Genomic DNA, 12,770 nt, shown 5'->3' on the forward strand with positions numbered 1-12,770 from the left:
GACAGAGAGAGACAAATGTTGGTAGAAAAAAGAAAGTTGCTTTTAATCAGAATGCTGGCAATCTGGGGAGATGGTACACTCAGTGTCCCCCAAAAGCCACCTCCGAAGATTCTGCTCAGCCATGAAAGTTTTTAAAGGGAAAAAGGGAAGTAATCTCAGTTAAGCATTGAGATGGGGGTCGGAGTCGTCGCCGTCCCCCACTGTGCGCCGGCTTGTGTGCAGCCTTGTCGACTTCTCGTGATTTTTCTTTAGATGCTCTCTTGTTCACACAGTTTGTTCGCAAAACTACTGAAAGGGAAGCTAGAGAAGAGATCTGGTCATCTGTTAATTACTCATTCTTCATTTCTACTTCCTTCATCTACGGAAAGAACCAACAGTTAGGCAATGTGTTGTGTTATCAAAAGATCTGAAAGGTGTGCTAGGGCCAGAGATGAGTAGCGTATGGGGATGCCTGGTTTAAGGTTAGTGTCAAGACAAAAGGGGCCTACTGCGAAGAGCTCTTTCCTCCCCAAAACTGCTTACATGATTGATATAGTTCAACTAGCTTCTGCAGTTTTTATGCAAATTTGAAAAGGATAAAATACATTAAATTACCTTTATAAAGTATAAAGCACTGTAGAGATATTAGGCATTACTTAGTACTGTCTAATACTGAAACATGATATTGTACTGATACGTGGAATAATTAGCAATTTTGGTATCAGGAAACCTAAGTTTTATCAGTAGCTAATTTGTGCTTTGTACAATCGACTAAATTTTCTACTCTAGTTTTCTTTTTCTGTTGAATAAGCTATAACAATTTGAGTCTAGGTAGGCCTAGGAAATTGACTTAAAAATAAAGTCCTTAATGTGGTACATTTTTCTAAAGTTCCCAATATCCTTTTAACTTTACTCTTGGTAAATCTTTCCCCAAAGCCTGTAGTTCTTATGCCATTCCCTAGAGAGAATTTGGTTAAAAAAATAGAAAAAAGAGCGGAGTTCCATAACCCTTAAATATGCAAAGATAGAGTTAATTAGGAATGTTCAGGAGTTTTATAACTAAAGGAAGGAAACTTATTGAGAACAACATTTCCCCGCCCCCCCCGCCACAGGCCTTAAAGTGAAAGAGTTAAAACAATCAGGCTTCTGTGAGATTGCTGCTAATATGGTGGGACTTTCAACATTTATTTCCAACAGGAAGTTCTAGTGTTGATTAAATATAATCAGGGATCTGATGGTTTCTGAGATTATAGATACCTTTTCGAAGAAAAAATAATTAGACCATTCTCTATGCAGTAAAATAAAAAAAAAAAGTTTTCAAATAACTATCAAAAGAAATGTGTTCAGTACTACCAGTTCTTTCAGCTCAATAACCATTATTTAGGTCTTTTCTTTTCCCTTTTCTATGGATTCATGTAGGGCTTATTATTAAAAAACTAAGTTTGCTACGTAGTTGCTTTTATCTGAATTGCATATTTTTTCCCAGTAAAATAGGGCAAAAAGCTGTGCATTCATGTTACATCCCATATATTTCTTTTAATATCTGTGTCTACATCAACATTCCCAAGCCTCTTCATAAGTTTGGCATTCAGAGACTGGGTATCAAGAAAAAAGGATATGGGCCAAAGACATAAATACAGGATGCTTTGCAATTGGTGTTTTTGTCAACTGAAAAAAAATTCACAATCTAAAAGCTGAGAATTATATTTTATTCAATGGGCTTTCTGAGGACTTAAGCCTGGGAGACAGCCTCTCAGCACTAAGGGACTGCTCTGAAGAGGTGAGGGAGGAACCAGGATATAGGAGTTTTGTAACAAAGACCAAGTAGTCAGAACATCAAAAGATTACTGTTAATGTATGAAAACAAGATATCTCAAGTTAATGAATTTAGCTCTTCTCTAGGTATGGGAAGATGCAAGAGTCTGGGTTCACTGAAATCATTCCTTTGATACGCACCTTAGCTATCTAGGGCCAGGATCCTGCTTTCTCCATCCTGAGTCCCCTCAGGGCTCACCGTTGGGTTGGCTGTAGTGGCTTGATGGCTGCAACATCCTTTGTCTACTGATATGGCAGGCAGCATTTTTCTTTCACGGTGTGAAGTTAGAATGGGAGATTTTGAAAGTCTCTCTGGACCTTCAGCCTGGCCAGCACCCACCCTGGGGTTAAGTGCATAGTCCTTTGTCTCAACTATTTCAAAAAACCATAAATACTAAAGGGACAGATTCCAGATTGATCCTTTGTTCTCCTAACACCAGAGACCAGGTCCAGAGCCATGTAATTATTAAATGTGTGATATTGAACAAATCAGGAAATCCTTCTTCAATTTAGTTTCACAGCTCTTGGATCTGAAGTGCATTTGGAGTAGTAAATCCATGTGAATTCTGGCTTACACGCTGCCTGTTTTTAGAAATAATCTGACTTTTTGAGGTAAGGTATGTCCTCAGATAAACTGAGTTATTCACACCCCACAGACCTCTAAACAAATCTGTGTGCCTACAGCCAACCTCTGGGTGGCAAGGTAGGTTTCTTTCATCCTAGTTTTCACTTCTTGTGGGGGAGGGGGTCAGGTGGCTCAAATTTCTTGCGCTTTTGGATTCATCTATTTCATCACAGTACAATACAGTAAATCCCCTACATATTAACCTTCAAGTTGAGAGCTTTCAAAGATGCGAACGTTCGTTCAAGTGTCCCGTCACTTGTTAGTTCACGTGTCTGGCGTACATTGTCACGTGCGTACATCCTCTACAAGTGGTTGTGCTTTTGTGTACTTTACTGTGCAGTACTCTTGCTGTGCAACATGAGGAGCTTACTAATGAAGACCTGATGGTATTGGAGGCCCAGAGAAAGGATGAAGAGAGACAAGAGGAAGAAGAAGTAACTGAAGAACCGATGAGATTCACGACACAGGAAATAGCAAGAGGATTTTCTTTATTTGAGGAGGCACTGTTAGTCTTTAGGCACAGGACCCGAACATAGAACAGTACACGAAGGTTGCAGCAGCCATTCAGAATGCAGTCCAGTGCTGCTGTATCATTTATGACGAGAAAAAAAGAGCTGCTACCCATACATCACTGGATCGTTTTTTTCAAGAGGGTAGATAGAATTGAATCCAGAAAGGAACCAGAACCTGTGCCATCAACGTCAGGTGTGAGTGAAATTGCAGCTTGCCCTCCGTCTCCTATTGCTGACAGTCCTTCAACTCTACCATCTCCCACCTCCTCTCCCTCCTCCAGTCAGTAACTCTTCTTGCCTGTTCACTCGATGCCAGCCCCTGTATGCCAGCTGTTGTACCGTACTACTGTACTTTTCAAGGTACTGTACTGTAAGATTAAAAATGTTTTCTTTATTTTTTGTTTGTTTGTTTTTTATGTGTTATTTGTGTGAAAAGTATTATAAACCTATTACAGTACGATACTATATAGCCGATCGTGTTAGTTGGGTACCTAGGCTAACTTTGTTGAATTTACAAACAAATTGGACTTAACGAACACGCTCTCAGAAAGGAACTCATTTGTATGTAGGGGACTTACTGTACATAAGTTGGTGTCACTTGGAATAATGCATTGTTTGAAGACAGAATAACAGTGGTGCTCAGCTTACTTATTTAGAGAAGCAAGGCATGGAGCTCAAGAGTGCTCATCTCACTAGGAGGAGTAGGAAATATTTTTAAAAATCCTATGAAAGTAATAGTTATTGGTGTGATAGCCTTCATATAATTTACCCTTGTATGTACATCTGGGATTAGAATTAGCATCAACAATGAGAATGTAGGTATTTTTGGTCAACAAGATAGAATGTGAGCGTACTCATACTAACCAAGTTAGGTGATATCTAGCAATCCACAGATTAGACCATATAGACTGTATCCATCTTATCCAGAAAAATCAAGACTTTCACTTAGTGTTCCCTGGAAACCCCAAGGTCAAATCCAAGACCCAGTGTATTACAGAAGGTAAAAAAGATAGCTTCAGAGGTGACTTATACATATATCTGAATAGTAGTACTATACATTATCTCAGTATCAGAAAAAAACTCAAGATACCTATGCTTTCTTTAGTAAATTTATCTAAATTTTTGACATTTCTTTGAATTATTTAATCTTCTCATTTACTTCACCTCTTTCTTTACAATTGAGCCCTAGTATTGTCTGAAAGATGCCCCACTAATCATTGTCACTCTGGATAGGGAAAGAAAGACTAAACTTTAACTCTGTTTTTAGCTGAAATCATTATATTTCCAGTTCTAATAATGAGAAATAATAATTTTTGTAAAATAAAAGCAGGATGCAGGGCTCCCTGGATTCTTTTTCTATTGCAAAGATTTAACTCTCAGTCTTTGACCATACTTCAGAATAATTAATGATACATCAATCTGTCCATTCTGAGTTCTTGTATTCAAGTGTCTTGTAGTTAGAAGTGGCTCAATACAGGGAGATATTAAATGCCCTACATGTGTGAATGGGATTAATAAGGGAGAAATTAAGCTGATGGCTCTCAGCACTTAACTCTGTTTCTTACGCAATAATTATATTGTGATAAGGAAACTTGGAATTTCTTTTCATAATGAAATAGTCACGTCTGACAAATTGAAGGAGAATGTTTAACTTCTTAAATAATGTGATAGTTTTGCCTGTTGGTAAGAATGTAAAGCCCTTTTCAAGTTACCCTTAGGTAAAATGGCAAAGAAAAAATTCTTTATATATTTGTATATCTTAAATACAAACACATATTCATTTTTTATTCAGTCTTTCCACAGATAGTAATTAATAAGCAACAATTATGTGCTAGATTTTCACCACCCATCCTCTCCTTTGTGGAGTTTATAGTCTAAATGAGAAGACAGAAAATGAAATAAAACACAGTCTTTTAATACAGCAGAGTGTGTGTTATGTTAGGGAAGTAGAGGGTATTATGAGAGTAAATATGGGCCAATCGGCAGCCATGGAGCACATGATTGGCATAAATGCAAGGGGTAGACTGATATGTATATGAGGTGTGGTCTAAACCAAGGGTTTGTGCAGTTTTTCTCTAAAGGACCAAATGGTAAACCTTTCAGGCTTTGTAAGTCATATGGTCTCTGTCTCAGTTACTCACCCTTGCCCTTGGAGCACAAAAGCAGCTATAGGAAATACGTGGAGTATTTTGGCTGTGTGCTGATAAACTTTATTTATGAACACTGAATTTTGACTTTCACATAATTTTCATGTGTCATTATTCTTATTTTGATTCTTTTCAATCACTTCAAAATGTCAAACCTATTCTTAGCCCTCAGGCTGTACACAAACAAGTGATGGGCAAGATTTGGCCCGCAGGCTATATTTTGCCAATCCTGGCCCAAGAAACAGGAATAAAAGAAAAGAATAACTTTTGAATAAAGAAGAGAAAATTGATGATAAGATTTATTCACATAACTTTTACTGCATTTTATTTCATTAACACAAATATTCTGGAAGGGAAATAATATAGTTTTGTTAGGCTCCTTTTACAGCTGAATAAATGAGCTTATTCAAAGTCCCCAAAGCAGTGATATATAGTTTTCAAATTACTTTATTGACCAGTAAATGCACTCGTTGGGTAATGCAAAAAAATTTGTCCAGGATTATCAATTTATCAAGAATTTTACCTTATTCCATGTATTTTTCTAGGTTTGAGGCACACAAAAGAAAAATGTCTTGAACTCTATCCTCAAAGAACTATCAATCCAGTGGGGAATGTTGACGTATGAATAATAAAAGGATAGTGTTAAGATAAAACTTTATATATTTCAACAAGCATTTTTCGAACAACTTTTATGTGCCCGGGGTTCTATTGTTTAAGTGCTGAGAAAGTGGTTCCACAGACACACAGGTCCTGGCTGTTGCATTTTACTTTCTGTTGGTGTAAGACACAATCAATAAATAAACAAAGGAATAAATAAAATAATTCCTGCTAATTATAGTGTTATGAAAAAAATAAAGTGATATAATACAGAATGACTGACATTATATTGGGTTGAGTAGTTAGGAAAGTTCTCTCTACAAATATGGTATTAAAACTATTACGGGGGTTGGGGGGGACCCCTTCCAGGGCCCGAGAGTGGACTCTTGTCTAACACTTGGAAATGAATTGTCCGAGGAGACACAAATACTGACAAAGCAAAAGACTTTATTGAAAAGGGGTGCTCGAGCAGAAAGCAGCAGGGTAAGGGAGCCCAGAACTGTTGTGCTTCGTGGCTCGAAGTCTCAGGTTTTATGGAGGTGGGGTTAGCCTTCCAAGTTATCTCTGGCCAATCTTGCTCGTGCCCATACTTGGTCTGCCGACTCAGGGCCCTTCCTGGTGGCGCGTGTATCTCAGTCAAGGCTGACTCAAGTGTGAGGATTTCTGGGAGGTTGGCAGGATATATTATGGGCTGGCATCTCCTCCCTCATTTTGGCCGCTCCCGAATTCTTCTGGTTGGTTTTGGTAGTAGCTTGTCAGTATTGTGCTTCTTATCAGGACCTCCTGTTGTGAGACAACTTATGCAAGCGGTTATTATCATGACTGGCCAGGGCTAGTGGTTTCAGCCAACCGTTCCCTAGCAAAACAGAGTTGAATGCTGAGCAGGGCCCACAGTGTGTAAATCAAGGAGAGAGGCTGCTAAGTAGTTTGCCCTGTTGGAGGAACATACTGAGGGCCACTGCTGTTGGCGTAAAGTAAACAAAGCAGAGAGGTAAGTCAGAGACATACTTGAGATAAGATCAGAAAAGTAGGCAGAGTTTGGGTCATCTTATGGTAAGAAATTTTTACTTTATATTGTATGTAATGGTAAAATCGGGATAGTGATAAGCTAGGAATTGACATGATACAATTCACGCTGACTGCTGTGTTTGGATTGGAGGAGAGGAAGTGTAATCAATAAGACCGGTTAGGATACTGTTGCCAGAAACCAAGTGGAAGACATGTTGACTTGGACTAGGATAGTGACAGTAGAAATAGAAAAAATATATATATATAATTTAGGATTCAATATTTATAGTGAGAAATAGATTTGTTTTAAAATACTTAAGGTGCTTTAATTTTAAGAATTCTACTTTCATGCTGATTAATCTATTAAACCCCTTTCCTCCTTTTGATAATCACTTAATTCACTTTCACAAATCCCCATTTAGAAACTTCCACTCCCAGAGGCACTGCACATAAATATCCTTAGCACATCCCTTCTTTACTTCCTCTGACCTTTAATATGCAAGCATTAAATTTCTTTTACTGAAGACAGTCTTTCTTCTTAATGTCTTATTTTCATAATTTATTTTCTTTGACAGCATTTGTTAGATCTATCTTCTTTTGAAAGGTTGCCTATGAGACTGCTCATAAACCTCTTGTCTGGAAAAGCTTTATCCCTTGCAACTCTGGGTCAGTCAATTGCTTTTTATGTCACCTGAAGCAATAATTCTTAATCTTTAGCTTTCCTTAGAATCATCAGGAGGAACTGTTAAAACACAGATAGCTGGGCTCTGCTCCCAGAATCCTGATTCAGTGGAGCTGGTGGGGCCTATGGATTTGCATTTCTAACAAATTCCCAGTTGATGTTGGCCTGGGGACCACACTTTAAATTGCACTGGCTTATGTAACATTTCCTTGTTCAAAAGACTTTCGATCTTAGTTATCTCGATATTCCCATATGCTTAGCTACTTGTTTCTCTAAATTTCTTGCCATTTGTTGTCTTATATACATCCCCCAGCATTTCTTCTCCTTTCAGTTTGTGTGAAATTCATATCATGCCTTATTTACATGGAAAAACTTTTTGTGAAATGGAAGATTAAGTACATATGGCTCTTTGTTATAACTGAAGTTATGTACTTGTACGGATGCTAAGAAAGCAAATGCTGCCATGGCACAAAGGTGTGAGCTGGATATACATTTAGCCTCCACCCAAACACCGCCTCTGAGTTTAACACCAGCTCCTAGACTCTTGTGGCTGCCTTGTGAAGGGATCAGACTCCTTCAATCAGTGGTTTGTGTGTTGATACTAATGACACTTCATACACCAAAAATGTTTGAAAAGAAGTGGATCATTCACACAAGTGGCTTCTGGGGAGTGAGGGACACGCACAGGCTGGTCCAGAATGGCTTGAAGGAAAGGAGTGGTGCATTGGCTTTGATTTGAATTGTGGCTAAAAGGTGGTGTCTGTGTGAGGGTTTCTACCTATGGCATTGGGTTTGTGTGATATGAATTCCCAGAGAACGAGACTGAGACAGAGACAGAGACTGAGTGAGAGAGGTCTTATTGACATGCCCAGATGTGGGGCAAAAAGCAAAGGGGGAAGGATGGAGCTGGAGAGCTGTCAGTGGTCAAAAATAAAGGTGAAGTTGGACTCTTTATTACATGGAGCTGTTGGGTCAAAGTCCTTGCCAGTCAGCCTCTAATTTTTCATAAATGTTCTAAACATTTGTTAATACAACATAAATTCATTAATTTCAGGGTAAAAATTTCCATCTTTTAAAAAAAACATAACCTGATGACGTCCGTACAGTGATGTCGGAGTACTTCAACCACAGAAAAAGGCATGGATACATAAGGACCTGACAGACTTAAATGATTTAAGTTGACACAAAGAAAAGACAAATAACAAAAATAATGATATGAAATGTATTTCAAAACAGAATGATTTTGTATAAGTGCTTTAGAAAAGAATTTGGCAGTTTTTAATAAAATTAAACATATACCTACAATATGATCCATTCCTAAGAAATCATGTCCTAGGAAATCCCATTCCTAGGTATTTATGCAAGAGAACATGTGACCACATGAGTTGTTCATAAATGTTAATATCACACTTATTGTTAAATTTATTATTAAATTTATTCATAATGGCAAAAAACTGAAAACCTACTAAATGTCCATAACCAGGTAAATGAGTAAACAGAAACTGTAGTCTAGGCATATAATAGAATATTGCTCATCAATAAAAAGGAAGAAACTGATGATTTATACCACAGTGTGGGTGAACTTCAAAAATATTATGCCCTGTAAAATAAACCAGACAAAAGAGTCCATATCATATAATTCCATGTATATGAAATCCTAGAACAGATAAAAATGACCTGCAGAGCTAAAGAAGATCACTAGTTGCTGTGACAGGAGAGTGGAGTAGGGAAATGAATGCAGATGAGCAGAGGGGATTTTTTTGGTGGTAATGGAAATGTGCCGTATCTTGATTGTGGTGGTGGTTGCATCAGCATATGTATTTCTCAAGACTCAATGAACTGCATACTTAAAACAGATGCATGTATGTAAATTATACCTGAATAAAGTTGATTAAAACAAAGAGACAGTGCTTTAAAAATGAAAGGATTAAAGAGAGCTCTTTAGGATAAATGGGAAGGAAATCCGAGAAAAAGGGGATATATGTATACATATAGCTGATTCACTTTGCTGTACAGCAGAAACTAACACAACATTGTAAAGCAACTATACTCCAATAAAAATTAATAATACAAAAAAAGAGAACCCCTTAGGAAAATGATGGCAATAGTAAATATTGAAAAGGTAAAGTTGCCAGAAACAGGAGGTAGGTGGGTGTGGGGAATGAGAGAGAAGGGATTCCAGATTTAGGGCCTGTGTAACTGAGGGATGGTGGTGCCATTCTCTGAGAGGGGACTTAGAAAGGGCATCTGCATGCCCAAAGATATCAGCTAGTATTTGATTCTCAAAGAGATGGTGTATAAAATCTCTGCTACTCAGAGGAAGTGAAATATATGATTAAAGTACTACATTCCTCTTTTCTGCAAGCACGAATAGGCAACTTTCAGCTTCTGGAAATAGAATTATCTAACTCCAACTTGCCCATGGGTGGATTAGCCTCATTGATGAGTGCTGGTCAAGAAACAAGCCAATGACTTTGCTGAATGTGCCAGTTTTTTGGCTTTCTCTAAAAGAAGAAATCACAAAACCATAAGGTTAATTAAACTCTGACTTTCATGGCTCTGTTTAATCTATTTCCTTTGAGAACTTCAGTCATTTTTTTCAACTCTTTCTTTAATATTATTTAAAATTTCCATTGAAAGAATTTTAAGACAGATTTAAGAAGTAATGTGAGAGAGGACAATGATAATACATTTAGAAATAGAAGTTTGAAAAATGCAATGTTATTTAATAGGATGAGCTTCAAAGGTAAAAGGCTCAAATTCTATTTGTAACTCTGCCTCCACTCAGTTGTATCATTAAGGTTATATTCCTTAACCTTTCCATGTCTGTTCCTCGAGTCTCCATGTAGGATAATAGTATTTCTATTCATTGTAGAAACTTGGCATGAGGTTTGAATGAGGTCTATAAAATTTGCTTTAAAATAAAAGCCTCTCAGTACAAAAAAAAAAAAAGGAGGGGATCTGATTTGAAGGGAAGGACATAAGGTTAATCTTGGACCAACCAAGTCTGAATTTCCTTTGATACATCCAAGCAGATATATTATATAGGTTGTTGCTGTACGTCTTTGGAAGTAAAATGACTTTGGTTTTGACATGCATCATCCTTTTATATAGCTCTTAAAAGGAAAAATAACTAATTTGCATTTTTACCCAGATTTTAGAGGTGTTAAGATATGAAAAAAAAAATCTTAGAATTGATGATGTAAGGTAGATATCAGGGTTTGGAATGAAATAAAATCAGCTTTAGATTTATCAGTGTGTATTTGGCAAATGAGATAGAATAGAATAGAGCCTAAGGCAGTAAAAGAAAAGCAATCCTCCTTCCCTACTCTACTCTCAACACTTTGGACACCACACCAACCAATTCTCCAACTATCTGAAAACCCACTGCATGTCCTACAATTCAACTATGATGCAAATTACCTAGCATTGATGCAGACCCCACAGGTTAAGGGCTCAGTCCCACAAGACTGCCTTCCTCTTCAGACGCCAGCTGCAAGCCCCAGTTACAAGTCTTTGCTTCTGACCAACTGGCTATAAATCAGCGGTTCTCATGTCTCCTTCCTCAGGTTTGATAATTTGCTCTAATGCCTCACAGAACTCAGGGAAACACTTATTTACATTTGCTAGTTTGTTATAAAGGATGTAATAAAGGATACAGATGAACAGCCAGCTGAAGAGGTACATAGGATGAAGTCTGGAAGGGTCTGGGGTGCAGGAGCTTCTGTCCTCATGGAGTTGGGGGCACCACCCTTCTGGCACGTCGATGTGTTCACTGCCTGGAAAGCTCTCTGACTCCCACAGTTCAGGGATTTTTTATGGAGGCTTCCTTATGTAGGCATGATCAATTATTAACTCAGTCATCAGCCCCTCTCTCCTCCCTGGAATATGGGGTGTGGGACGGATAGTTCTGAGCTTCTAATCATGCTTAGTCTTTCTGGTGACCATCCCTCATACAGGAGCCCGCCGAGAGTCATCTCATTAAAATAAAAGATGCTCCAGAAAATCCCTAGGAATTTAGGAGCTCTGTGTAAGATGCTCTGATCAGCCCAAATCACTAAGGAAATTATAAGTGTTTTAGGAGCTCTGTGTCAGAATTCAGGGACAGAGATCAAATATATGTTTCTTATTTTGTCACAGGCAGAGACTTGAGGATGCCCCCTCTCCTTAATCAGGAGATTAGGAGACCCAGAAAAGCCTAGAGTGATCACCCAGGTCTAATGTACACTGTCTCTTGGGGCTTCCCTGGTGGCGCAGTGGTTAAGAATCCACCTGCCATTTCATGAATGAAGCAAACGTTGGGAGAGAAGGTGACATACACTATCACATTCTGTAAGAAAGGAACTTCATCAGTGAGCAGATAGGATCAAGCCCTCTTATTTATTCAACCAGATGGTACCTGTCTCACTATTGTGATTTCTCTTTCACAACTGCCCTTGACATTCCTGTTAACAGAAAATCTGTGCCTGAAGAGTCCTCACAACTCTCCCTCCTAGGGATGCTCAGCCTCCCATGATTCCCTGTGGTTACTGCAGACTTTCTTTCAACCCTCTGATCTTGCTGTTGGTTGCAGCTAATTCAGCTTTAACATCACTTCTTCATGTCACTTTGGTTGACAGAGGAAGGAAGGTAAGACATGAAGTTTGATTCCCAGTCATTTTATTTATTTTTATTTTATTTATTATTTTTTATTGTGGTATAGTTGATTTATAATATATGTTTCAGGTGTACAGTGATTCACAATTTTTAAAGATTACACTTCATTTATAGTTATTATGAAATATTGGCTATATTGCTACCATGCTTGTTCCATTAATAACATTGTGTCCATGTTAATTTCCTGCCTTTGATAATTGCAATACCGTTATGTAAGATGCTAACATGAGGGTGGGCTAAGGATGTGTGGAAAGTCTCTGTATTTTTGCAATATTATTTCAATGCCTAAAACTATTTAAAAATAAAAAGCAAAATATGAAAGACTGCATATGCATTGAGGAGGTGGTGGAAGATTCTAATCGTGAGCATTCAACGTGCTAATGTAGAATAGGGAAAAAATTTTAAGCCTTTATTAAGGAAGAGAGAGAGTGATTAGGCTCCAATGAACACCTTTGTCATGATAGGAGTTCAGTAAATATTAAACAAATGAATACATGGATGAATGAATGAATGGTGAGAGAACTTTTAAATGGCATGCAGGGATATGTTGGTATAGTCAGTGGTTTTTGAACAAAATCAAGGGACAAGACAGGATCTGACACCATAGTAGTGACTCAAAAATTTTTGATACATGAACTTTATGGGGAATTCCTTTATTACATAAAACAGATAAAAAGTAGAAAGGTTTATGCTTAATGTAGGCATAAATAGAAGCATAGAATGAGAGACAAGAATATCATCTCCTTTGC

General features: G+C 37.8%; 1 long non-coding RNA gene across 1 annotated transcript in view; it reads left to right on the forward strand.

Annotated features, from left to right (window-relative positions):
• The first annotated feature begins 1,508 nt into the window (after positions 1-1,508).
• The window catches only part of LOC309637335, a 229,380-nt gene continuing 218,118 nt past the window's right edge, over positions 1,509-12,770 (forward strand). Inside the window, exon 1 of the long non-coding RNA XR_014250484.1 lies at positions 1,509-6,666. This is a non-coding gene — a long non-coding RNA (uncharacterized lncRNA). The remainder of the gene's footprint in view (positions 6,667-12,770) is intronic.

Source organism: Balaenoptera physalus (assembly GCF_965194825.1).
Source record: "Balaenoptera physalus genome assembly, chromosome: 11".
NCBI classification, from domain to species: Eukaryota; Metazoa; Chordata; class Mammalia; order Artiodactyla; family Balaenopteridae; genus Balaenoptera; species Balaenoptera physalus.